At 61.2% G+C, this 25,327-nt stretch overlaps 2 long non-coding RNA genes across 3 annotated transcripts; both read left to right on the forward strand.

The window, feature by feature from the left end:
• The first annotated feature begins 9,093 nt into the window (after positions 1-9,093).
• On the forward strand, positions 9,094-13,123 carry LOC123333607. Its single transcript, XR_006550979.2, has 2 exons — positions 9,094-9,448; positions 12,822-13,123. It is a non-coding gene; the product is annotated as an uncharacterized LOC123333607 (long non-coding RNA).
• A 4,167-nt stretch (positions 13,124-17,290) lies between these two features.
• LOC102404194 lies at positions 17,291-22,662 on the forward strand. 2 transcript variants are annotated; one of them, XR_006550978.2, is made up of 3 exons: positions 17,291-20,087; positions 20,748-20,851; positions 21,152-22,662. It is a non-coding gene; the product is annotated as an uncharacterized LOC102404194 (long non-coding RNA). The 2 variants fall into 2 exon arrangements; XR_006550977.2 differs by having other exon boundaries at positions 17,291-20,851.
• The last annotated feature ends 2,665 nt before the right edge of the window (positions 22,663-25,327 follow it).

Consider the following 25,327-nt stretch of genomic DNA (forward strand, 5'->3'; position numbering starts at 1 on the left):
CAAGTACTGAGCCCAAGCGCTGCAACTAGAGAGAAGCCCACGGAAGCCCACACAGGACGCAGCGAAGACCCCGCATGCCACGGCTCCTGCTCCAACTAGAGAGAAGCCCACGGAAGCCCACGCAGGACACAGTGAAGACCCCGCACGCCACGGCTAAGAGCTGATCAGCCAAAATGAAGCCAGTCACGCATGCTCCACAAGGGAAGCCCTGCAGGGAGAACCAATCAAGCGTGCTCCACAGCAAGAGGAGCCCTGCAGGGAGGAGCCCACATACCACAACTGGAGAGCAGTCCCCGCTCACGACAACCAGGGAAAGCCCTCGCGCGGCAGTGAAGGCCCAGCACGGCCAAAAACAGGGAAGCAAGGAAATGCAACCATCGAAGCAAACAAACAGCGACAAGACAGGGGAGTCTGGAAAAGTGGTACAGCCGAGGGGAGTCCGAGGAGAGCGGCAACTGAATGTCACGTGGTCCCTGGATGGGATCTACGAACAGGAAAAAGGACATTAGGTAGAAACAAGGGCGCCCACATACAGCGTGGACCGAGTGAGCTGAGGAGGGCGGGCTCACGCTCCGTGACCAGCGCACCACACGTGACATAAGAGCCGCTAAGGGAAGTGCTGAACTTGGGAGGAGCCCTCATGTTTCTAGAAAGTTAACCTTATTCTAAACTCCACCCCTAGGCAAAAGTTTATTCCAAGAAAACGATAAGGCCACATTCTTTCCACTTAACATCCCCACAACTTCCTATCGCACTTGAAATCCAAATCTTTAGCCTGACCCAGAGCGGCCGGGGCTTCCCAAGGCTCTCTGGGCAGGTCCCGCTGGGTCCTGGGGGCGCCCAGCATCAACTGTTTCCTCTGCCTTCCCGTCTTCCCGCTCTCAGTTTAAATGTCACCTTCTTAGGCATCCCGGACGTCCTCACCCAAGTAGATGTCAGGGACTTCCGAGGTGGTCCAGTGGCTAAGACTCTGTGCTACCAAAGCAGGGGCCTGGGTTCCATCCCTGGTCAGGGCACCAGGGCCCATGTGTGGCGACTAGAGATCCCACACGCAGCACCGAGACCCGGAGCGGTCAAACAAAGGAGTCAGTGGCTGCCGGTGCCTGGCAGGGCTCTAAGCCCTGCCGAGTCCTAATTCCTGCCTGATGTTCTATTTGTCTGCTGGCTGCCTCCATCTGTGAAAACACAGATCCCACGAGATCAGGGCCTTAATCCCCAGAACCTAGGAATCGTGGGGCAGGAAAGGCATTCAGTTAATATTTGTTGAATGAAGACAGGATTTTCCAGTGTTCTGTTTTCAGACCCTGTTGCTCTGTTTTGTTTAGAAAATGTGCTCGCTCGGTCCAGCTCACTGGGTGATCGGTTACTCCCTGTTACTTACTGTCCTGTCTTCTCTATCATCTTGCGATGTTGCCTGGTCAGTGGCTGACAGAGTTGTAGTTGTTTTGGGGTGATCCCGGCAGTGGCGGAGGCTCTGGTAGATGCCCAGCAGGGCGGCTCGAGCCCTGCTCTCTTCTCGTCCTGTAGAGCGCCCTGACCCCAGCTCTCATACTCTTTGTTTTGTGTTTTAGACTTTCCGGTAAACTCTCATCTAGCAGTTCTAAGGCTCAAGCAAGTGTGAAAACCCCTACACTGGATCATTTTACTTCTGAGCCAAAATTTTTTAAGGGATGAAAAGATTGACGTCAACATCATCAGCAGGTAGGGAAACGCCAATCAAAGCCACAACCTCACAGCCACCAGGACGGCTATGATCAAAAGCACAGGGGCTCCCTGGCGGTCTAGCAGCTGATACTCCACTGTGCAGTGCAGGAGGCCTGGGTTCAGTCCCTGGTCAGGGGACTAGATCCCACCTGCCACAACTAGAGTTCACAGGTCACAACAAGAAATCCCAAAGCTGCAACCAAGACTCGGTTCAGCCAGATAAATAAACGTTAAACAGAATAAAGTTCCTGGTTGGGGAACTAAGATTCCACGTAGGGTGGCCAAAAAAGAGAGCAAAAGACAGACAACAAGTACTTGGCTAGGGTATGGAGAAACGGGAGCCCTCACGCAACGCCGGGGGGATTGTATCAGGGAAGGGTGCAGCCACTTTGGAAGAGTCTAGCAGTTCCTCAAAATGGTAAAGATCTTATGATTACATGACCCAGCAATTTTACTCTCAGGCAAGAGAGCTCACACAACCTTGCACATGGATGCTCACAGATGCTTTATTCATAAGAGGGAAAAGTCTCTCAGTTGATAAACGGATAAATGAAACGTGGTCTATCCATAAAACAGAATATTATTCAGCCATAGAAGTAGGACACCAGTCCGTACAATGATGTGGACGAACCTTAAAATCATTAAGCAAAATGAGAAGCCAGTCACAAAAGGCCACCTGTTGTGTGACTTCATTGATAAGAAACACCCAGAACAGGAAATGCACGGAGACAGGAAGTGGAGTCAGGCTGCCGGGGCCTAGGGCTTCCCAGGTGGCTCGGGGGTAAAGAACCCGCCTGCCAAGGCAGGAGAACAAGAGACGCGGGTTCGATGCCTGGATCAGGAAGAGGCCCTGGAAGAGGGCACGGCAACCCACTCCAGCATTCTTGCCTGGAGAATCCCACGGACAGAGGAGCCCCGTGGGCCACAGTCCAGGGGGTCGCAGAGTTGGACATGACCGAGCAGCTGAGAACACACCCGCGCGGTGGGTGGTTGGGGAAGATGGCGAGTGACTGCTCGTCTGTATGGAGTTTCTTCCGGGGCTGATGAAAGTGTTCTAAACAAGACTGTGGGGGTGGTTGCACAATTCTATGAATAGATTAAAAACCACTGAATTGTGTACATTAAATGGGTTACTGAGGTAGCGTTGTTAAGTCACTCAAGTCGTGTCTGACTCTGCGACCTCATGGACTGCAGCACACCAGACTTCCCTGTCCTTCACTATCTCCCAGAGTTTACTCAAACTCGTGTCCATTGAGTCAGTGATGCCATCCAACCATCTCGCCCTCTGTTGTCCCCTTTTCCTCCTGTCCTCAATCTTGCCCAGCATCAGGGTCTTTTCCACTGAGTTGGCTCTTCACATCAGGTGGCCACAATACTGGAGCTTCAGCTCCAGCATCAGTCCTTCCAATGAATGTTCAGGACTGATTTCCTTTAGGATGGACTGGTTGGATCTCCTTGCTGTCTAATGGACTCTCAAGAGTCTTCTCCAACACCACAGTTCAAAAGCATCGGTTCTTCGGCACTCAACTTTGTCTATAGTCCAACTCTCGTATCCATACATGACTACTGGAAAAACCATAGCTTTGACTGTATGGACCTTTGTCAGCAAAGTAATGTCTCTGCTTTTTAATATGCTGTCTATGTTTGTCATAGCTTTTCTTTCAAGGAGCAACCATCTTTTAATTTCGTGACTTTTAATTTAGACTGAAGATATGGGGGTTATAAATCACTAGTTGTTTAGGAATACAACTGTCAAGCCCACACTACTTGGAGCCTGAATCCTTACTCTTCACACCGTCAAGTGGATCTGTGACCATCGACCGTGGGAGAGCGCAGTTCTGAGCTTGCATCTATTACGTCACAGGCTCGCCTTTCCTGAGAGACAGGCTTTGTCTCGGCTCTGTGTACCTACAGCGCCTGCAACGGTACTTCTCGGGCACTGTTTGTTGAACCAAGGCCTGTTAAACTGCTTGGCCTCTTTCAGAGGAACCAGCTGTGCGGATGCGGGGAGCAAGGTCACCAGGCTGCTCCCGGGTGTCAGCTCTGTGGTCTGCCCGGATGGCAGAGAGCCAGGCTCACACCCTTCCCGGGGAGCCCGGATCCAGATCCGGGGAACAAGCACGGTGGGGGTGCAAACCCCCAGCTTCTCGGCCCCACGTGGGCCGACCTGGGCTCAGCCCTCCTGCAGAGCGGTCCTCTGGCGCCTGGCGCCCCCGGGCCCAGTCCTTTCCCTTCCGTCCAGAAGTGTCAATTCCAATCAGCTCCCTACACTCCCGGGGAAACCGGGCGGCCGTGGTCCCAGAGCAGGGGACGCGATGGGGTCTGGGGCCGGACGCTTCCTGCCGGCCGGCAACCAAGATCCCATCGGGTGGGAGTCCTGGGCGCAGCCTGGCACATCAGGAGGGCAAGACCCAGCTCTGAGGAATCCGGCAGGAGGGCTTGAGGAGGACGGGAGGGGACAGCCCAGGCCGAGGGCTGTGACGCAGACAGCCCCTGGCCACTGGTGACTCAGGCTGCTTCACTTCAGTGCTCCCTGTCTTGACTTACTCACCTATTACATGGTGGAGATCTACCTGCCGAATCAGTAATTCTGTTTTGAGGATCAAACAAGGTAAGGCACCGGGGGTGTTTCAGGACGGGAACCCACTGGGAGCCCTCCTATGCTCACGCCCACAGTCCCTTTTCACTCTGTGTACCCTGTCTGAATGATAGATGACCTTAACATGAAATCATTTAAGATCTGAATTCTGTGCCCGGCTATGGTTGCCCCAATCTGCACGAAAAGAACTCAGGGGACCTGGGCAACCCCATACGTTGCTAGCTGGTCAGTCTGAAGTCCTGATGACGGGCTAACCTTCTCCTCCAGGGGTCCCACACCCTCAAGAGAGGAGGCCTGCTGGGGGGCCAGGAAGGAGGCTCCTGGTAGGGGCCCTGGAAGCTGCCCTGAGCTGGGCGGGGATGTGGCAGCCCTGATGGTTGGCTGTGCCCCCCACACCCACCCCGCTGATGGGCACCTCCCCCCACGCCCACCCCACTGACGGGCACCTCCTCCCACGCCCACCCCGCTGATGGGCACCTCCCCCCAGGCCCACCCTGCTGACGGGCACCTCCCCCCCAGCCCGCCTGCACTTTTGCTTTCCTCGTGTTTCTGTTTTATAAATTCTATAAACTGCTATCTTCACTTGAGATCGTCTTGTTCTTTGGCACCCCAGGGCGGCCCTCAGGGTGCTGGACGGGGGTTTAGGGTCCGGGGGCAGGGGCAGCACAACGCGCCATTTACTTGGCATCTGGCCAACACTCGCCGTGAGCGACTGCGGCTCCGTGTCCAGTGGAATCCACACTATGCTTCTTATTCTATTCTTTGACCACACAGCGAGGCATGCAGGATCTTAGTTCCCCAGCCAGCGATCAAACCCGCGCCCTCTGCACTGGCAGTGTAGAGTCTTAACCGATGGACCACCAGGCAAGGCCTGGATTTGTGCTGCTCTTGTCCTCACTGTCCCGGGTGGACACAGAAGCCGCAGGGCGGGCTCGTCAGTGACCAGGCAGCCTGGGCTGACCCTAGGCACTGTGTCATTTACACTGAAGGTTAGTCACAGCCGTGCATTGTTGGATGCTTAGCACTTTTTCACAATAAAAAATTCTATAATTTTGGTGTGCACATCATTTCTGTAGAAACGCGATGCTATTGCACATTTAACAGAGCCCAGGACCATGTGAACACAGCTGTCATGGGTGCTGGGAAACCAAGATCTCCGTGTACCTTGCTTTATTGCGATATTCACCACATCCCAGTGGTCTGGAAACCAAGCCACACTGTCTGTCCTGGCCTGTGGGACTATGAAAACTCCCTTTTCAAAAACAAACAAGCAAAAGACACCCGTTGGCCCTCCACTTGCTGGGAACTTGGCTTCTAACATCTTCATGTTGAGAAATACGAGGGCCTCTGCGGCTTCTCCCAAGACGCTCGTCCCCCCGCGGCTCTCCCGCCTCGTTTCTGCAGGCCTGTGTCCCTCCGCGGCTCTCCCGCCACGTTTCTGCAGGCCTGTGTCCCTCCGCACGTGCTGGTTTAGTCGCTCAGTTGAGTCCGATTCTGCGACCCCCTGGACTGTAGCCCACCGGGCTCCTCTGTCCATGGGATTCTCCAGCCAAGAATACTGGAGTGGTTGCCATGCCCTTCTCTGCAGCCAGAGGGTCTCTCAAAGCTGCAGAGTGGTGCTGGCAGCCCCACTGGAGCGCCCAGAGCCTTCCTTGGCCCCCGGGTTGAGTCTGAGCTCTGCGCCCAGCTGAGCGGGCCCCAGGATCTGAAACCAACTGTCTCTCCCTCCGGCCTCCCATGCCCTCTGCTGTCTCTGCTCCAGTCACCCTGACCTTTATTTACAGACAAACTGCTCTGCACAGGAGAGCACATGCTGTCCGGATCCTACCCCCCGGGAGCCTCCTGTCCTCGCTGGCAGCTGCCTGCCTGCCCCTGTGATGCTGCAGGGACCCTGCCAGCTTTTCCCGGGTCCCCACGCGTCCCCGAGCCGGTCGGGGGGAGGGGAAAGCGGTGCCCCCTCCTCCAGGGCACGGTTGGGGGGAGCGTTCCCACCTCCCGCCCCCTCCTGCCCCTGCCCCCGGGTGTGGGGAGAGGCCCCACTGTCCTGTCTCAGGGGGCCCCACCTGGTATGCATAGAGGTGAGTCAGGGCCAGCCTTGGCCTCCTGGACTCACTTGGGCTTCTTGGAGCCTGCGTTCCACCGGGGGGTGGGCTGCTCCCTGGGGGCCTGGCCTCCGCTGCATTAGCCCGGGGACCCCGTCCACCAGCCCATTCGGCCGCTGGGTCCCAAAGGGGATGAGGTCCTGGTGGACCGGGGGTGGTTTTTCGGGGCACCTGGCCTTTTTTCCCTGCAAACTCCCCTTCCCCCTTGGAGGCCAAGGTGGATGGCGGTGCTCTCAGAGTAGGCCTGTGTGGGGTCCCAGGGGCCCCAGAAGCCCTCCGAACCCAGGACTCTGCTGTAGAGGAGGCACCTGGGGCCCTGAACAGGCTCGTTAGACCAGCCGGGCCCCTGGGCTGGATTTCTTTCTCTACCCTGACCAGCCTGAAACGGCTTCGGGGGACATCCCCCCACATGCTCTCTCCCCAGACTGAGGAGGGCCTGGGGGCTGGGAGTGTGGCTTGCCCACCCAGGCTCCCAGCAACCTGGAAAGCTGTTATTCCAGAACCCGATAAGTGCCTGGGCGGGGCCAAGATAGGGGCAGCTGTTTGAAGTCCAGAGTGATAACCGCTTCAGAGAAAGCTGATAAGAGCTGGAGACGCCCCGGCTCGGTGTGCCTCTTGCCAGCCACGGCCTGCGCTGCCCCGAGCCCACGCAGCGGAGCGTGCGTCCCCGGTCCCCGTGGCCCTGCTGGGCTCTGCTCTGCCGCTCAGGGCTGCTGGCATCGCCCTTCCCACTCCTCTCTGCCAGCCATGGGACGTCCTTCCCAAACGCACTCACACATTCTTCATCCGCGGAACACATGTTTCCTGGGAGCCCCTCTGCCCTGGCACAGCTGGGGCACGGAGTCACCGCCAGGCAGGGTCTGCACTCAGGGTGTCGGGGACCTACCACTCCCCAGTGATTACAGGGTGACATGGGAGCAAGTGTGGAGGGTCACACGGGAGATGAGCAGGCAGCTGTAGATATGGCCGTCGGGATAGCCTCTCTGCAGTCTTGGAGGACCAGGAGTGGTGGTGGGCAAAACCTTCCGTGAGGAGAGCACGTGCAAAGGCCCTGGGATAGGAGCGTGTGGGTGAGAGGAGTGGGGGACCAGCTTCTGAAGGCAACAGGGTGGTGAGAGTCTGGGATGACTGTGCGGAGTGAGAGGCCTTGGGAAGCTGACCCCTATTGTTAACAATCTCTTGGGCGGCAGGCAGGGAGGCTCTCCTGTCTCCTGGGCCTCTGTGTCCACAGATATAAACTGCAGTTTAACTACCCTGCCTCTCCTGAGCCCCTGTTGAGCCCCGGGGCTGCTCTGGGTGGAGGCAGGCCTGGCCCACACCTTTGGGGGGCAGGGAGGACCCGAGCCTGCAGGAGTTAGAGAGGATACCTGGGAGAGGTGACCAGGTGTGGTCAGGGAAGACCCTGGAGGAAGAGGCGGCCTCAGAGGGCCTCCAGGTCGGGGTGGGGGCGGGGAGGGCAGGACCGCGTCCTGGGCTGTGGAGCGCTGGACAGAGGGTTTGTGAGGGCCGGGTGGGTGGGGGTGGTGACTCGGGGGAAAGGCAGGGCCCAGAAGACCCCCAGGTTCCGGCTTCCCAGGGGGTGAGGGGCCCCACTGAGGCGCTGTGTCCGGGCCCCACCGAGGCGCTGTGTCCGGGCCCCACCGAGGCGCTGTGTCCGGGCCCCACACGCCTGGGCCCTGTCTCCTTCCACGGGATTCTGACTCCTCCGCTCCACAGGGCCTGCGGCCCCTCCGTCCGCAGCCCTGGCCCCGGCCCCGGCCTGTCCTCGGGGCCTCCGCGGCCCCCAGAGGTCGTGGTCTCTCGGAGGCTCGTGGGCGCAGGCCCTGCTCTGACCTGCGGCGCTGCCCCGAGCCCGCGTGCGCACTCCCGTCCGATCCAGTCCCTCGTATCTGCTGCATCTCGCAGGCCTGTAAGCCTCCTGGGGCGAGACTGGGTCTCCCAGAAACGTGACTCATAATAGCTTTGGTGGCGGCCGCGGCGGGGAGACCAGCCGGAGATAGCGAGGGGACCAACCTCCAGCCTCAGCTGTGCGGGAACTTGCGGAGCCCCCTGGCTGAGCCTCGGCTGCCCCACCACCAGCTCGGGCTGTTGAAATCCCAGGGACTCTTGTGCCCCATCCCCCGACTACCAGGACGCGGCGTGTGCGGGAGGCGCGGTCACGAGCCCTTCCGTCCACCCCGCGGGCTTCTTCCCTCGATCATGCGACTTATCTGCAGGTCCTAGCCCTGGCCCAGGGGGCTCCAGGCCTGAGAGGAGGACTGGCTTTAATCTCCACGTGACCTAGGACTTGGCTCAAGAGAGTCATGTGCGCCCTGCTGATGGAGGCAGAGGAGCCGCGGGTGGGGAAGGCCGGGGGTTCGGGCTTCCCGTGGGTGATGCCAGGACGGTGGGGGGTGGAGCAGGTCGGCCACGTTTCTTCTGGACAGGGACTCACCTGGTGCCAAAGCACGTGGAGGGAAGGGGCCCCAGAGCCGAGGGCTGCCCCCTGATGGGATTCTGGGAGCGGGGGTGGCCCCCGGCAAGGCAGGCCGCACCCTCGTCGCCGGGCAGTGCCTCTCAGCACGTTCACACCCAGGGCGCTGGCGGGGGCTGTAACCTGAGCGCTGGGTGCCGGTGGGGGTGGGGGATCCCGCCCGGGCCCTCGCCACACCACCCCCCACCCCCCGTCCGGCTCCCTGCCGCTCCGGGGCTCACGCAGGCCCTGCCCAGGGCGGAAACTGTGTCCCAGAGTTGGGGGCCAGGTAGGGCCGTCGGGAGGACAGCGCCCGCGGCAGCGCCCTTTGATCCCGCCTCCGAGAGCTTGATAATGAGACGCAGTCCTGTTCCCGCAGAGGGGAGAACAATCGTGTGCAGCCCAGACAAAGGACTCTTTGTGCCGCCCTGGGACCCGTGCCCCGGCTGCTGGGGGAGAGGAAGGAGGTGCCTGGTGGGGAGGGGGCCTGGGCCGGGCGCCCGGGCGTGGCTCCCCCCACCCCCACCCCGCCGGCTGAGCAAAGGGCATCTGTGCGCCTACTGCCTGCCCCGGGGGCACACCCAGGCCCAGGTGGGTGAGAGGGGCCCAGTCTCTGTCCTTATGGGGACAGGCCAAGGGCGAAGTGCTCTCTCTGTGGGGGGCAGGCTCCTCGGGGACGGCCCCCCACCCCTGAGCACATAGGCATGGGGGTGGTGAATGAAGAACTGGGGTGCAGAGGGCCCGGAAGGAGGAATGAGAAGGGGGCTCCTGGGGGCGTCATCTTTCAGCAGAACGTACCACCTGCCCTCTAGGTGGCCCTGCCTGGGCGGGGACCACCCACAGCTTTTGCAAAGCAAATCAGGCTGTTGTGGAGCCCGGCCTCCCAGTCCAGCCCTGCGGCCCATGCCCCTCACGTTTGTTAGTTAAATCCAGCCCCTTCCTCCCAACACCCTCCTTCACAAGCGACCAGACCTGGGTGTACCCGGGCCTTCACTCGCCCTCCCTGTCTCCCTGTCAGGGTGGCTGTCGAGGGGGTTGGGCTTTGCTGTTGAGGGTGGGGGCGGGGCTTGGGGTTTTATTGGGATCGAGCCTTTGGGATGGGAATATGGTTCACTGCGGGGAGCAGATGAGTAGAGAATGTCCAATGCCCACTCCCCAGACCTCACTCACAGAGTCCACGGCACACCTGGCCAGGGGTGGGGGTGGGGAAGCAGTGGGCACAGCCGGACGTCTGGTTTAGGACTGAAGATGGGACCCTAACCCTTTCAGGACAAGGGGCCTGGAGCAGAACTGGGTGAGGATTAGTGGAAACAGCAGACAAGCGATTCTGATGCAAAGGATTCAAAGAGGTTTAGGGCTCAAACGTTGATGATGGGTCCTTTTGGAAGTTGTGCTCGTGAGCGAGCAGGACCCTTCCCTGGGTTGGTGACGTTGCGCTGACATTGGAGACGGTGAGGGGTGAGAGATGTGACTTGATCACACGGCGCAGGGACCTTCTCTCAGGCACAGGTTTAGGGTCTCAGTTCTCTAGGCGCTGGCCCGGTTTTGGGTGGGAAGTGGTTCTGACCAGCACTGGCCTGGCTGCCTGGCAGAGGCAGAGGTGTGGGGGCGGGGAACTCTGGGTGACCCAGGAGAGGCTGAGTCCTGGGCCTGTGGGCTGGAACCAGGCCCGCAGGTGCCAAACCAGTCCCTGCCCACAGACACTGGTGTGTTGACTTTGGCAGTCCCGCCCTGGGCCTCCTCCCTCCCCAGAAGGGCCTGGAACTGACACTGGGCCTGTCAGGGGCTGGAGACGTTCCCAGCCCAGTCCTGCTCCAGCCGGCGGAGGCAGGTGGCTGTCCTGGCAGAGGAAGCCAGGGGGCGGGTGGGGAGGCTGCTGCAGGAGGGGCTGCCCAGGCCCCCTGGGTGAGGTCAGGGCTGGGGGCATTGGGACTGCACAAGTGACCTCTTCTTGATCCCAGACTGAAGACCCCCGGGGAACACGGCCAGGGTGGGGAGGCTCATCTGGGGTCCTCTTATTTTTTTAAGTTCTACTAGTTGATTGCTACCAAGCCATCCCCCTCCGCCCTCATGCATGCATGCTCAGTCATGTACTGCGTGGACTGCAACCTGCCAGGCTCCTCTGTCCACGGCCTTTCCCAAGCAGAAACATGGGAGTGGGTGGCCATGCCCTCCTCCGCACTGGGGCGCTCTGGGTGGAGCCAGGACCTGGGGTGCTCCGGTAGCTCTGGCGAAGGTTGGGTGGGACTCGAGGTCTGGCTCTGCCCCCTAGCTGCACCCTCCTGGGACCCCAGCCCCAGACACCAGGGGGGCCTGGACGGCTCCTGTCCTGGTGACCGAGGATGGGGAAGAGCAAAGGGGCAGGGGTCCCCAGGAAAGGGCAATGGGTGGGGTGGGCATGCTTGTGGAACACGGCTGACGCTGCAAATCAAAAATCACCTTCCGGTCTGCTGCCCCCTTTCAGAAAGCGGCGGGAACAGCAGGGTGGGATGCAAGGCACTCCAGAGGGGCGGAGAGAGGCGGAGGGGGCAGGGAGGGAGCAGGGCACTGCGGGCCTCGGGGTGGGCCCGGCGGGTCCTTCCCCTCCAGGACAGCTCCCCACAGCATCCTCAGCCCTCCACCTCGGCTCCACGGTGCCCCCCCGGTGGTCCTCCGGCTGAGGCTTGGTCTCTCACAAGCTGAGAGGTGTGGGGAATGGGCAGGGGGTTAATGGCTTGGAGCTGCTGATGGGAAGAGCAGGCTGGGGGCTGCGGGGGACAGCAGCTGGGAGGCACGGCCTACCCGGCGGAAGGCTTTCCACATGGGGATGGTGACCTAGTCTCGGGGAAAGAGGACGCCTGGGTCCTCGGACACCCCAGGGCCAGCCTTCTGGAGGAGGCCAGTTAAGGGGAAGGGGGGGTGAGGAAAGGGGGCCAGGAGGGCTGGACCCCGAGGTTCCTTAGGCCCCAGGACCCCACCCCATGTCCCCTCTCCTCTGAGTCTCACTCTTCCCAAAGAGACGTAATTATAATCAGAAAAACCAACAGCAGCTACTGTTTACTGAACACCTGCCCTGGGCCAGCTGCTGTTAGTGCTGAATTACAACCTGGCAGATTAGACATTCTTGTACTCACTTCACAAGCAGGGAAACCGAGTCCCAGAGAAGTTACACGACTTGTCCGCATGGCCTGGATTCCTCTAAGGCCTGGGGGTGCTGGCTGGGCTGCTCCAACCTCCTTGGGAGACACTGCCCCGTGGGGCGCCCACAGCGCTGGCCACCCAGGTGCCCTCGTCCCCTTGCTGCTCAGACTGTCCCCTCCCGCCCGCCGCGCTTCCCGCCCTTCCAGCTCCTCCCCTGGAGACACCTGAAGCTCTTGAGGTGCAAACACTGACAGGCTCCACCACCCCTTCCCAGGGGCCCTGCTGGGCCCCCACCGCCCTGAGGACCCCCTGCCCTCCAGGCTCCTTGGGCTGCTCGCCAGGGTCCCCCCTTGCTGCTGCCCCAGCCTTACACCTCCCCGCGCTGCTCTTCTACCACCTGCAGTGACATGGCCCCTTTCTGCTCTGGGGGCCCTGGGGGCCTGCCCTGGGGGGCTGCTCTGGGGGCCCGCCCTGGGGGCTCTGGTCCTGCCATTATTTGGGTGATTTCACAGACCACTGAGAAACCCTATCTACCCAGTGACCTCCCTGTTCCCTGCCCTCAGCCCCCAGGCTTCCCCTCCACTGTCCCCCAGTGGTCCGGCTCCATGACCACATCCTGTAGGAACTGCCCTGTTACTTCAGCTTAAATCCACACCCCTTCCCACCCTACACAGTCCTGCCACCTGCGGTCTGCACCGACCCACCTCTTTCTGTTCCGGCTCTAGAGGCAACGCAGACCTCTGGGCCTGGCACCACAGCCCCTCCAACCCCCTGGTCCTTAGCTACCCTTTTGCTTAACTCTTGAGTGTTCTTAACTGCCAACTAGCGTCTGTTCTATTTTCAGCTAAAGGAGATCTTTTCAGGGCTAAAGGTGGCTCTCAGAACTGCCGAGAGGGCCCAAACAGAGTCTCGACTCCGCTTGCCGGAAGGACCAGCGCAGAGCAGAGCCCTGTGCAGACCTGTCTCAGCCGAGGCCCGCTGCCCGGGGCTTGGACCCCACCTCCTTGGACCCACCGGCCGGTGTTGGTCTGCGAGGAGCCTCCTCTGTCCGAAGCGGGGCTGGCTTCAGTCTTCACTTCAGATGCTTTCGTGCTGCTCTGCTTTTAATTAAACCGGCCGCAGGCAGCTTTGCCCGCTGCCGCCTCTTTCTGCGTCGGGTGCAGCGTCTTACACTCAGCACGTCCTGCCCGGCACACCACATCACCCGCCGCCTCCAGCCATGTGCCCACCCTGAGCCTCTCCCACCCACCCTCCGTCCTGCAGCCCCTGAGCCTCTGACCTCAGCACCCTCAGCTCCTGAGGGTCTCCACTGCCCTCAGGACTGAGCCTGGACCCTGACTGTGGACCTCTCTGGTTGCCTCCTTCCTACCCGGCAGCCACACCCCACGCCGTGGGCTTGTTGGATCCCTCTCCTGTCTCTGGACTTTTTCACTGATATTCCCTCTGCTGGGAAAGCCCATCTTTCCATCTTTGCCTGGTGAACTCCTACCCTACCCTATGGACGTGTCAGCTTAGTGACACCTCTTCCAGGAAGCACACCATGATCACACCTCCTATATAGAGCTCGGTGCCTCAGAGCATTGAAATCGCCAGTGTTCCCAGCCAGACTGTGAGCGCCCCGAATGTGAGGGTGGTGGCTTTGCTGCTTCAGGCCAACACCCTGTAGAGCCAGAGGACGTTCAGTGCCTGTGACGTGACTGGATTAATGAGCGCAGCCTGAGCTCACACAGCAAGGACGTGCCACTCGCACACAGCAGGCACTTTCCTTCATGTGGGCTGTGTCTCTGCACACTCTGGCTCCAGGATTTTTTAAAGTTTTATTGAGGAATCATTGACGTCCAATAATCTGCACACACGTAAATTGTACAAATTGATACATTTTGACATTTGCATACACCCCCGGAACTAACAGCACAATCGAAGCTGTGGATAGGGACTTCCTGGGTGGTCCAGTGGTTAGGAATCCACCTTGCAATGCAGGGGATGCGAGTTCCAACCCTGCTTGGGGAACTAAGATCTCGTGTGCCGCGGGTCAACTAAGGCCTCGGGCTGCACCTGGAGAAGCCTGGGTGCATCGTGAAGACCTGGAGCAGCCCGGCAACGATGACACCCAAACCTGCAACGCGCTGGTTAGAGCCGAAGGCACGAGCTGACACAGGGCCGCGGAGCGCTGACCCTGACTCAGCGGAAAGGAGCGGGTTTGCCCAGATGCTTCCACGTGCGAGCCAGCTGCATAGGTCCGCCATTAAAATGCACTCTGATCAAGCGATCTTGCACAGGAAACTCACCTCAAGCTTACAACATAAAAGCCAGGGGAAAATGACGGACTCTCTGTGGCTGTCACCATCGGGAACTTCACGGGGGTGGGGGGAGGGGAGCCGAGGCCCCAGGGCACCACCACCCTGCATGCACCCTCGGGCCTCGGACCAGTCAGCTGGCAAGGCGCGCGTGGTTTGCACCGGTTCTCCCGCTATCTAACCAGATAGCCACGAGGCCTTTACGTATTCTCCTCTTCCAGGGTGGAGTGGAAAAATCCCTGCAGGAACAGTGACCACGTTTCCTTTTCCAGGAAAATCCGGACCTACTTGTCCTCTCCCCTCTCACTTCTCAGTGTCCACCACCACCCAGGGTGTGGCAAACCGCATCACGCGGTGTCAGCACTCCGCATAACGCGGGAGTTTATCTTTGCCTGTGATTATTGTGTCCACCCGAGAGTACTGCTTACCTTTCTGGATCTCTTCTAGTTCTGGAATCATTCTCACACCTGTCAACACGCAGCTGCTGGGTTGTGTGGCTGCGACCAGTCCGTGAACCAGGCTTGCACCAGGGCCGAGCCAGGGACACCGTGATCACTCTGACCTGATCACCCAGCCGTTTGTTTTTTGGCTGCACTGCGTGGTATGCGGGATCTTAGTTCCCCAACCAGGGCTCAAACCTGCGCCCCTGCAGTTATAGCAGAGTTAACCCAGAGCCAGCCCACAGAACCCTAACCACTGGACCACCACATAAGTCCCCCTGGCCTGCAATGCTGGCCTGCTCTTGGCCGCTGACCTCTCCACTTTTCTTTTTTAAACTTATTGTTATTATAATTTACTTTATTTTTTGGCTGCACCTCATGGCATGTGGGATCTTAGTTCCCTAACCAGGCTTGAATCCTGCAGTGGAATCATGAAATCTTAACCACTGGACTGCCAGGGAAGTCCCTTCACTTCTTTTGTGAAGAACTTCATGCACATAAAAAATAAAATATTGACATCAAATAAAATGTGTATGTCTTTTCTCCTGTAATATGTCTTTCTTTCCCTAGTTTGAGTTGCAGATACCAGGCGCTGAACATAAGAGGGTAGAGGAAGAACTTTTCCTCTCCTACACTGTCACCAATGTTGGCATCAGGAGCAGCAGCCAAACAGCCCAGAGAGGCGGAAAATGCTGCCAGAAAGAGTCCCTGAGGCTTAAATCCTTTAAAGACCTCTCAGCAAGGCTTGTCCTTCCTCCTGTGGGATAAGACCTGCCCCAGAGACCGTTAAACAGAAGCACAGGTTAGGTCCTTGTCTTCAAGGAGTTTATGACAGGACCCGCCACACGCAGGACTGAAGGAGCCGGTGGGGCGTGGCCAGAGCCCCAGGACCAGGCCTCACCCACTTGTGGCCCCTGAAGTGAGACGCTCTTGCCTGTGCTTTCTGACTGAATCCTCACGAGAGTCCTGTGATAGCCAGCAGAGATGGGGTTAAGACTCGTATTTCCAGATGAAGAACCTGGGACTTAGCTTCTGGGAGTCTACCATCGGTGGTAAAGATGAGAAAGTGTCCTTGGGGGTCTGCGTGGTGGTCCTTCTGAAACACGGGTGATCCGCCTCACAAAGGAGATGGACAGCTTAGACATAGAGCAGAGAGTTCCCTGTCCTGACCTCAGAGCTGTTCCATCTGCTGCTGGCTGCAGAGGTAAGCCGGCCCTTACCTCCCCCACCCATCTCAGCAGGGCCCTTCCCCACCTCTCTCCCCTGCACCCCTTAAAGCAATCGTGGACACGCCTATTCTGCATAGCGATGTGCACTCCCTTTAAGTGTGGCTCACGCCTGCAATGCTGTACCCACCCTCAGTACGAGTTACAGCATCTCCATCAGCCCCTCTGTTTCCCCGGGACGTCAACCAGGGTCACTGATCCCAGAAGCCCTGCCCAGGGTGCGACGTCACAGGGCTGGACCCACGCTGCCGGGAGGGCGGTCCAGCCTCGCGCCCAAAGGCAGGCACTTCTCTCCCTCCCCAAGCCTTTTCCTCCTTCAGGCCTGAGGTCGACGGTCCACTGCCCCTGCTGCAGGTCGGGACGTGGGCACTTTCCAGGCTCCGACGGCCGCCCAGCTGCCCTGTGCCAACTGATGTCTTCTTAGTTCCGTCTCCTGGGGGCCTAGCCCAGTGCCCCCTGCCACCTCCACACTGCGAGGCTGATGACTCTCCTGGATACAGTGAGGTCCTGGCTGGATCTTCCGAGAGGTCCAGGGGGTATGGTTGCCGTGGTCACACACTGTCAGTCCCTGTCCCCTGCTCCCCCACCTTAAGAAACTCCCTGGGACAGAAAAGGCCCCCTCAGCTGAGTGGGGGCTGGGGAACAACAGAGCGCCCTCCCACCCCCGTGCTGGAAGCCCTGGCACGCCCTGCGGGTTTGGGGTTCAGGTCTGCTACTGTTTTGGAGGAGCAGAGTGTGAGGAGGTGCACTGGTTTCGGGGTAACAGAAAGCTCCACCCCCTTCCCCCCCAACCCCCGTCCTCCCCTGGAGGAGGGCAGAGGGTGCCCGGCTGTCACAGCGGGTGGTAGGGTGCACGGAATCAGGGACACTGCCCTGTCTTTCTGAACTCTGGCTTATTAATGCTAGAGTCCCCTTCTGGAATATTCGATCATCCAAAAACAGCCTCAGTTGCCACATGCCAGGCCCCGGGCCAGAGTGACACACATCATTCCACTGAGTCTGCTCAGCAGCCCTGCGGGGGGCGTGTTTACGCGGACTCCGGGAGCCAGACACCCGCCCAGGGCTCGGCCGGGCCGACCAGCTCACAGAGCTAGATGAACCGAAACTCGGAATTCTCTGGATTCCACGCTCCTCACCCAGCAGCGCAGCAGGGAAGGCCCGACTTCACGCTGCTCGTGACTCAGTCCGCGTGGCGGCAGCGCGGCAGGTTTCGGGGGCGGAGCCAGGCCCCGCGCAGAGGCGGACCCAGACCAGGGCCTCCGCCCGCCCCCCGGGAGGAACTTCCTCACAGGCCTCGTCCAGCCCCGCCCGACGGCGCCGCAGCGGGCAGGGCTTCCGGGGCGTCGGCCGGCCAGGGCAGCCCGGGCTGGACCAGGCCTCCAGGTGTTTGCAGTCGCAGCCCCTCCCGTGGGCGGCGGGCCTGGGGGCGGGGCAGGCCTGCGGCGCGTGTTCCGGCTCTGGGGTCACGAGTGCGCTGTGTGTCTGTAGACAAGTCACTTGGCCTCTCTGGACCACCTCGGGGGCGCAGCCTCCTAACTCGATGGGATGAAGAGGTGGTAGCAGAGACTTCCGAGCCCCGGAGGAGGGGGTGCGGGCCTGTACCCCCCCCTCCGACCCCGGGGGCGTGGAGCGAGATCGTGACTCAGCCGCCCTGGGCACCCAGTTCAGGCTCTGCCGCGGGCTTCCCTCTGCCGTTTGCTCGCAGGAGCCCAGGTACCTGGGTCACCTCACCGAGGGCGCGACGGAGGCCGGGCTCCCAGCCCGCGGACCCAGATGCCCTCTGACCCATCTGACCTCGCCCTGAAGGTGGCCTAGGGCCGGGCCAGGGGTCTTGGGGTCCCCAGCAAGGCGGGAGATCGGAGGGGCAGCAGAGAAGCCATCCCCCGCCCCTGGGGAGGCCTTTCCGCAGGTTCGGCAGCCCCCCTCCCCGCCCCGCCCCGCCCCGCCCCCGCGGAATGCTGAGTCCCTGCCCCCTGCCTGAGTTTCTCCCGAGGAGGAGGCTGGAAGTGCTCACCCGGTTTCAGTCGTCACACGCACAGCCTTGGCCGCACCCTTAGGCCTGGGCGGCCAGGGCCAGGGACACACATGCGCACGCGCGCGCGCGCGCGCGCGCACACACACACACACACACACACACACACACACCAGGGCCAGGGATATGGGTGAACACGCGCACACACACAGCCAGAGCTGCTTCACACACACACCCCAGGGCCAGGGATAAATGTGCGCACACACACACACACCCAGAGCTGCTTCTCACATCCATCTGGGGAGGGCAGACCCACTGAGCTGTGCCAAGAAGGGAGGACAGGGTGTGTGGGGAGGGGTGGGGGTGGGGGGCAGCCCAGCGATCCTGGGGTGGAGGGGAGTGGGGGAGAGGCCCGCGTCCCCGGTCAGCACTCTGCACTGAGGCTGTGGCCCGAGGCTGGGCCCAGGGCACCTCTCCCTGTGACCTCGTTGGTGTCATTGCTCTCTTGGGCCTCAGTCTGTTCAAGGTGGGGCTCACTGGGTGACCTGGGGACCCTCATGACCCAGAACCACCAGCTCCTCTGACAGTGTCGGCCGTCATGGGATTCGGTGAGCATCAGCCCTTCGGGCGTGTACGCTGGAGACACGCTCGGCTCCAGACCACAGAGCAAACGGCAGGGCCAGGCAGGTGGAAAATTCCCCCTGGCATGCAGCCCAGGCTCTGCTTGCCGGGTGGGCCCCAGCCAGGTCTGGGGGACTGCAGGCAGCCTGGCAGCCACAGGGAGCTGGCCAGGGCCTCCCAGCTCAGCTGCCCCCACCCAAACTCCAGAATCCTGTCTGCTCAGGCCGGCAGACGGGACAGGGAGCTGTGGGAAGCTTGTGGAGGTTTGTTGGGCCCTTGGAGCTTCTCGGCAGTTGCAGCCCTGGGTGGAGGTGGCTGTGCGAGCTCCTTGCCATCCCCCGGCCAAGTGAGTGGTCCCGGGACCCTTGTGGTGGGCTGGGGGCTGCAGCTGTCTGCATGGCCAGGCGGGCAGAGCTCTGGCAGGTGTCGTGGCGTGGATGTCCCTGTGTCTGCTCCTGCTCACTGCCAGCCTCCACCTGGTGACCTTGGGCAGGCACTCCCTGGCTCAGGCCTCTCTGTGTTCCTCTGGGACTGTTGGGCTCTCCTCCTGGAAGGACACGAAGCCACGCCCACCAGACCTGGGAAGTACAAACTCTGCAGGCCTGCGGGACTTGGGGCTGGGGGGCAGGACACGTCCCAGGGTCCCTTGTGCTGGAAGCCAGGGTGGGGGCCCTTGTACCACTGCCTACTCCTGGCCGCCGTTTCTCCCGGCCTGTCTCCCTGAAGGCCCTTCCCAAAGCCTGGAGCTGCTTTCTGGAATGTTTACCCACAAACATTTTTATGTCGCTGGTCGGTTCAGTGGGGCTTTTGGAGCCGAGGAAACCCCTTTGGCTTTTCCAGGTTTCGTGTGGCCAGCCGGTCCCTCACACTGCTCCCACTTGGAGGACCCGGGAGGGCCACCGTCCCGGGCGCAGTGGACTCACGCCCCACTGGAAGGCTACCCAGAGGGCATGACCCACTGACCGCGCGTCACCGCCGACACGGGTGGGGAGCACGGTCCGTCTGGGCAGAGGAGGTGCTGGAGATAAGACAGGGCATGACCCCGACTCCATGACAGCCAGCGAGCCTGCTCCAGGAACCCAACCGCCGTGACTCACGGCCCGCCAATCAGGACGCCAGGCCGCCTGCCTTTCTAGTCAGGCACACCTGTAACCTGCCAGCCATCTGTTGGGCCATACCCTGCCCCAGCCGTTCCCGAGAGAAATACAAACCTCTTTACACGGGTGCGTGTGGGAGCTCTGTGGCTCTGCCACAGGGGCAGCACGCACGGCCGTGTGCTGAGTACAGAGAGCATAGACGCACACGAGCACACCTGCCCGGGGAGCCGTGCATCCGCTCCTGCCCCCCCGCCAGGCTTGCCGCTATCTCCCGCCCCTACCCCCAGTGGAGATGACAGAAGAGGCCCAGCAGACGGCAGCGTCCAGGGGGCCAGGGAGCTCCTCGCCCTCAAAAGAGCAAACAAAGACACTTGAGCCTGCCTCGTCCCTGAAGTCCCTCGGGGAATACTGCAGTGGGAAGGGACTGAGAGGTCCCTAGCAAAGCCACAGGTCATAGGTGAGGGCCCTGCATCCAGGGCAGCCTGGCCACACTCTGGCCTCATGGGCCTACCCAGCTTGGAGGGCAGCCTGGCAGTGGTGGGCAGGCAGCCCCAGAGGGAGGCCCGGAGAAGGGCACTGTGCCCCGGGACCCGAGGGCTGGGAGGACCATCAGGGTAGAGGGTGCATGGGGAGAGTCGTCTGGGGGATGTGGGCTCATCCTGGAGGACCGTCGCGGAGGAGGGTGCGTGGGGAGAGATGTCCGGGGGACGTGGACTCGCGCTGGAGGACCATCAGGGGAAGGGGTGCGTGGGGAGAGACGTCGGGGGACGTGGGCTCATCCTGGGGGACTGTCAGGGGAGGGGGTGCATGGGGAGAGACGGGGGACGTGGGCTCGCGCTGGAGGACCATCGGGAGGAGGTGCGTGGGGAGAGACGCCAGGGGACGTGGGCTCACCCTGGGGGGCGCAGAGGAGACCCACTTCGCCCTTCCTCACCCCCACATGCAATGTGCTTTTGCTGCGAGTCCTGACCTGGGGAATGGCCTGGACTGAACCCAGCACAGCCCCGCACTGCCAGGCAGGACGTGGCAGTTGCATCAGGTCGTTGGTGGCCGCGCTGGGGCTGGGGACCGGGTCAGCCGGGCGCCCACCTCCCTGAGTCAGTGTTCACGTCTGCAGCTTCAGCAAAGGACCTCCCCTCGGCTCCCAAGATCAGGGGCTCATTCCAGGCCGGTCTGCAGACCCACAGACTCAGACTGCTGGTTTGGACAGGAGAGAAAAAAGTGAGTCCTGTGGGGAAGCAGAGAAGGGCAGGACCCGACCCTCACGACCAGGGACAGCTGGCCGGCGTGAGGGGCACGTCTGGCTGGGGCAGAAACCACTCTCTCCATCCTTGGGTAAAGCCGCACCCAAGGTCCGGGGCGGCCTGCCCAGCCCTGCTCGCTCCTGGCAGAGGCTGGGCTGTGGGACAGGGCGGCTGTGGGGGGCCTGTCTGTCCTTAGTCACCTTTGCACGCGGGGTGACACGGCAGGAGGCCTTAATCCTCTCCTTTGAAGCACTCCCGCCTCTTCACCCCAATCCAGGAGTGACAGGTGGGCACGGAGTACCCCGTCACCCTCCGAGGATCCCCGGGTGCTGGACTCCTGGACGCAAGTCCCAAGGACCCCCACCTCTGGGTCACAGCCCATTGCCAGACTGGCTGAATGGGAGGCCCAGGGCCCTTCCACCTGGGGGTCCCAGGGGCTGCACTGCATGGACGTGAGCATCCAGGACCACTTGAGGGTGGCTCTTAGCGGGGCAGGGGACGAGGCCAGTGTGAAGGAGGAGAGACGTGGGCATTTCTGAGGGACTCTCTTTGTCTCGGAGATGCTGCTCAGTGGTGTGGTTGGATGTCCAGGGCAAGCCTTCTAGGCAAGGCTTACCGCCAGGAGACCTGAGGGTCAGAAGGTAAAGGGACCTGGCCCTGGCCTACCCAGCCTGGACCACCCGGCGTCCGCAGTGAGGGTGGGACTCGGAGCAGCTGCTGGGTGCAGAGGGACCCTCGCACGGAATCCAGCCGCCCCGCCTCAGTGCCAGCCTGTGTCTGCCGCTGCTCGGACAGGTGCCACGCCTCCCCGTCGGTTCCTCTGCGCGTTTTTCTGGGCTGAGCCTGGCTGGCGGCCCTGCCAGGACATGACGGTAGGGAAGGACACGGCGGCAGGGGCGCCTGGCAGTGAATGATCTGCTTGTCCCCGCCCACCACCTGAGGCACGGAGGGAGGCGAGGCTGTGCCAGCGGCTGGGGGCGAGGGGCTGGGCCATCTGGAGCACCCCCTCGTCTCCCACACTCACCCCCTAAGCAGAGGGGCTTCCTGCCGGCCCCCAGGCTGCAGCCAGACCCTGCCACAGCCACAGCCCACAGCTGGGGGCTTGGCTGTCCCCAGAGATCTCACCCTGACCCTCCCCACTCACCCCAGAGCTCCAGGACCAGTTCCCGGGCTGCCAGGGGCCTCCAGGTGCCCCAGGGGGACAGCCTGACGGAGCTGTCTGCAGGGAAAGCTACAGACGTGCAGGGGGTCCCTGGGGGAAGGGGTGGGCGGGGCAGAACAGGGAACCGCCCCCCATGGGCTTCCCAGGCGGCTCCAGCTTGCCCGCCCCACCTGGCCCCCCAGGCCTGGTCCTGAGATTCTGGCAGCAGCTCTCTCCTCTTCTCTGCCCCGGCTGGGTGACCCTCCACTCCTCCCAGCAGCCTGGCTCTTCCTGGAATCAGCCTGTCTCCCTGCCAGCTGCTGGCCTGCTGGACCGTGGCCCGCCTCCCATCTGAGAACCAGCACCCTCTCTCGTCCTTAGTCTGTTCCTGGAGGAACCCCTGCGAAGGTTTGCCTCTAGGAAGCCTTCCTGACTCACCCAGGACCACCCGGTGGGCCTCCACATCCCGCCCCAGCACCCCGCACCCCACATACACCCGCCCGTTGCCAGGGCCCTGCTGCAACGCCCAGGCAACGGGCGGAGGCATTGTCTTGCTGACCACGCCCCACTGGAGCCTGGCTGTGTTCAGTCTCCCCCAGTGGATTTTCCTGGAGTCACATTTCTAATAAAGGAGCAACTTCCACATCCAAGCTGTCTGGAACTGGACCGGGCGGCCTGGGATGTCAGTGACCTCTCTGAGGATGGAGGCTTCAGACGATGGTTGTTCGTTAGTAACAGGTGCTTCTAACGTCACTTTTGTATCTGTCACAATAAACAGGTGCAATAAACAGGCCACAGACATCTATTACATAAATACTAACACAAGTCACTCCCCTCCTCCAGTGGAGAAGGCGATGGCACCCCACTCCAGTCCTCTTGCCTGGAAAATCCCACGGACAGAGAGGAGCCTGGTGGGCTGCAGTCCATGAGGTTGTGAAGAGTCAAACACAACTGAGCAACTTCACTTTCACTTTTCACTTTTATGCATTGGAGAAGAAAATGGCAACCCACTCCGGTGTTCTTGCCTGGAGAATCCCAGGGGTGGGGGAGCCTGGTGGGCTGCCGTCTCTGGGGTCGCACAGAGTCGGACACGACTGAAGCGACTCAGCAGCCGCAGCAGCACAAGTCACTCCCCTCCTACGGTGTGCACCCATCTTATAAATGTGGGGGTTTATTCTGACGAGCCAGCCGGTTGGGTTATCCTGCTGTCGGAGGGTGCTTACTGGGAGACCCTGGAGTGGAGGGCTGTCTTTGGGTTAGAGGACCTGGCTTCTCCACGGGGAAAGGGCAGTGTCTGTGATGAGCTCGGGGTGCTGGGTGCCGGCTAGAGCTCCAGGGAGCACTCTGGGGTTGGGAGGGCAGGGTGACGTCTCACAGGCCAGATCAGCTCCTGGTGCCCAGCTGTCGCCCTGGCACCTTGTCCCTGAGCCTTCCCTGGGCTGGACCATCCCAGTGCTGCCTTGGTCAGGCTGTAGGAGGGGTGGGGAGCTGGTGAGTCTGGGGGCCCAGCACTGTGCTGGGAAGTAACAGCATGAGTCCCAGGGAAGGAGCACCTTCAGGTGGTGGGAAGTCTTCCCCGGCCATCTGAGTCCTCCTTGTTGAGGAGGGGTTTCCTCTCCCCCCTCCTCCATCGAGGGGGCTTTGGGATCCCGGGGCAGGGAGGCTGTGGGTGGTTCTGTGTCTTTGCTGGCTGTGTGTTCCAACATCTCCTGATGCCAGGGACTGAGGAAGGAGATGGAGGCAGGCCCTGCTGGCCAGGCCTGGGCGGGTCCCAGGCCCAAGAGCTCCTCAAGGCCAGCACTGCCTACATCCGCTCCACCTGCAGCCCGTCCGCTCATGCCGCGCCAGGGTCCTCTGGTGCGTTTGCTGGAGCGTGGGTGCTGGGCCTTCCCAAACGTCTGCTCAAGCCAGTGTGTTGACCCGCTCCCCAGGCTGGCTGTCCAGGGGCCACAGGTTGAGAAACACCGTCACATCGCCGTGGAAGCCACACCGTGGCAATGCCCACGTCCCACCGCAATAGCATCCTTGCAGACCACAGGCCGCAGGGTGCCACTGACCTGTCACCAGGAGCAAACTGAAGGGCAGAGATTCCTCGATGGCACAGCACCTTCTCCTTTGCCCATGTCCTTCCTCACGATTGATACTCATGGTCTCTGGGGCTCAGGTTTTTCAGTGGCTGCCTCCTTCCTTGAGTGTGGATCTCGGTGGGCAGAGGTCATACCTGTGAGATTCACTGCTTCCGGAGTGCCTGTGGCAACCTCTGGCGCAGGGTAGATGCTCAGCCAGCCTTTGGACCATGAGGGTGAGTGATGGCGGGCTTGTCTCTGAGTCAGGAGCGGGTCCTGAGCCTCTGACTTTCGGGAGCACACCTCACCGTGATCCAAGAGCCCAGAGCCTGCAGGGCTGGCAGAGTAGGGTCCAGAAGACTCGCTGCCCGGCTCTGGTGCCAGCTGTTGGGGCTGGGAGTGGAGAGGGCTTATCTCGAATTTGCCCCCTGCCTGCCTCCCGCATCTCTGTCCTTCAGTTCCCAAACCTGTGACATGAAGACGTAACAGCACCTGCCTCCAGAGGCCGTGCTGAGTCGGAAGTGCACCTTCATCCAGTGCTTCTCAGGTGCCACACGCTGTTCTAGCCATGGGCATAGACAAGCCCATTTAGTCTGTTCCTGATTCCTCACTACAGACGAGGCACAGAGAGTTTCGGTGCTTTACTGGAGTCACACAGCTTGTCAGCGGCAGAGGAGTCAGATCTGGATGGTCTGCTTCCATTCACTGGACAGCGCCGGCCCACGGACTCGCTCCAGAAAATGCCAGATTCTAGCCATCTCGGGCGGCTTCACAGCTGCCCCGAGGTCCCAGCTCCACTCCACCCCGACTCGCCCCAGGACCATTCCTGCGGCCAGCCCTGGGGAATTCCCCGGGACGAGGACGGGGAATTTCTGGGACAAAGGAGAGAGATTCCTAGCGGCTGGGAAATGGTCACCTTCCATGTGGCCTGCCCTGGTGGGGGAGCTGCTCCAGCGTGGTCCTGGAGAGGGGTCTTTGTTGGGGAGGCAGACCCACGAGGGGCCCAGGAGGGTGGGGTGGAACAGCAGGTGCATGGCCTCAGCGCTTTGGGATTGCCCTGGGAACCCACACGGTCTCCTGAGTCCGCCTCCCCCAGCAGCTGCTGCGGGTCTGTGGGCTGGGCTTTGGCAGGTGGGCTGGGATAGGGTCACGGGCCAGGCAGCTGTGAACGTCCATCTCTGAGCACCTGGTTCCACCTAGTGGCCTCTGACGTCCCCACGGTCCCAGAGAGCCAGGGCCGTGGCCG

Source organism: Bubalus bubalis, chromosome 5 (assembly GCF_019923935.1).
Source record: "Bubalus bubalis isolate 160015118507 breed Murrah chromosome 5, NDDB_SH_1, whole genome shotgun sequence".
Classification (NCBI taxonomy): Eukaryota; Metazoa; Chordata; class Mammalia; order Artiodactyla; family Bovidae; genus Bubalus; species Bubalus bubalis.